This window comes from Pelodiscus sinensis, chromosome 13 (assembly GCF_049634645.1).
Source record: "Pelodiscus sinensis isolate JC-2024 chromosome 13, ASM4963464v1, whole genome shotgun sequence".
NCBI lineage: Eukaryota > Metazoa > Chordata > Testudines > Trionychidae > Pelodiscus > Pelodiscus sinensis.
The window spans coordinates 34,289,018-34,290,957 of NC_134723.1; positions in this window are offsets into that span (position 1 = coordinate 34,289,018).

Below are 1,940 nucleotides of genomic sequence, written 5' to 3' on the forward strand. Positions count from 1 at the left end.
AAGACTCGGGTGTGTGATAGGGCTCACAGACCACTCACTGCCCTGGCCACCGGCTGAGATACCCACAGATTTGCAGGACTCTATGCATTTGGGTACATCCCATAGCATCCGTGTGAGGGTGCCCCTCTGGGGACATTGAATTGGAGTGCCATTATCCAGCATGAGGGTGGGATGCCATTCTGTGTGTGAAGCCATTAACTTCTGTGGGGACAGAGGTGCATGTTTGGGGGGGGCAATTACCCAGCAGAGGGAAGGAGGGGGGGCATGGGGAGCAGAGGTGGGATGACTGCTCTGGTGGGGACGTTACTTGGCATAGGGGAGTGACCCCTCTGTGCATGCGGGAGCTGGGGTGCAGGCGGGGTGGACCTTTGGTGGGGCATTACCTGGCATGATGGCAAAATGACCCCCCTGTGCATGGGGGCTGCAGTGGGGCAAGGTGCCTCAGGGGGCATTACCTGGCGTAGGATAAAAAGGGCTCTAGAGGTGATCCTGGCAATTATAGACTGGTAAGTCTAACATTAGTACCAGGCAAATTAATTGAAACTATAGTAAACAATAAAATAGTCAGACACATAGATGAACATAATTTGTTGGGGAAAAGTCAACAATGGGAGATCTTGGAGTCATTGTGGATAGTTCTCTGAAAACATCCACTCAATGTCCAGTGTCAGTCAAAAAAGTAAACAGAATGTCAGGAATAATTTAAAAAGGGATAGAAAATAAGACAGAGAATATCTTATTGCATCTATAAATCCATGGAACATCCACATCTTGAATGCTGCATATAGATGTGGTCACCTCATCTCAAAAAAAGATGTATTGGCATTAGAAAAGGTTCATAAAAGGGCAACAAAAATTATTAGGGGTTTAGAATGGATCGCATATGAAGAAAGATTAAAAAGACTGGGATTTTACAGTTTAGAAAAGTGGAGACTAGGGAGAGGATATGATAGAGATCTATAAAATAATGACTGGTGTGGAAAAAGTGAATAAGGAAAAGTTATTTACTTGTTCCCATAGCACAAGAACTAAGGGTCACCAAATGAAATTAATAGGTAGCAGGTTTAAAACAAACAAAAGGAAGTTCTTCTTCACACAGTGCACAACCTGTGGAACTCCTTGCCAGAGGATGTTGCGAAGACCAGGACTTTAACAGGGTTCAAGAAAGAACTAGATACATTCATGGAGGTTAGGTCCATCAATGGCTATTAGCAGGGCTTGACAAGCGGTGGCGAGCCCTGCTCGCCAGCCGCGCGGTTTGGCATGCTGTGCATGCACAGATCACGCTGCGCATGCGCTGATCATGCTGCAGTGCCGTGCCGGGCTAAAATCTACTTGCCACGGGCGAGTAGATTGCCGTAATTGTCGAGCCCTGGCTATTAGCCAGGGATGGTGTCCCTAGCCTCTGTCTGTTTGGCTGAAAATGGATGACAGGAGAGGGATCACTTGAGTATTCCCAGTTCCCTTCACTCCCTTTGGGGCATCTGGCATTGGCCACTGTCGGAAGGCAGGATATTGGGCTAGATGGACCTTTGGTCTGACCCAATATGGCTGTTCTTATGTAGGGGCGGGGTGACTCCTCAGCTCCTGAGGGGCAGGATAACCCCTGGGGGGGCATTACACAGCCTGGGGGTGAGGTGACCCCTCTGTGTGGGGAGGGTTTGGGTAGGATGGGATTGCTCCCTGGGGGAATTACCCGGCGTGGGGGCAGGGTGACCGCTCCGTGTGTGGGGGGCTGGAGAAGGGGGCAGAGTGACCCCTCTGTGTGTGGGGGGCTGGGGAAGGGGGTGGGGTGACCCCTTGGGAGGGCATTACCTGGCGTGGGGGTGGAGTGACCCCTCCGTGCGTGCAGGGGGGGGGCTGGGGAAGGAGGGTTACCCCTGGGGAGGGCATTACCTGGCGTGGGGGCGGGGTGACCCCTCCGTGCGTGCGGGGGGAGG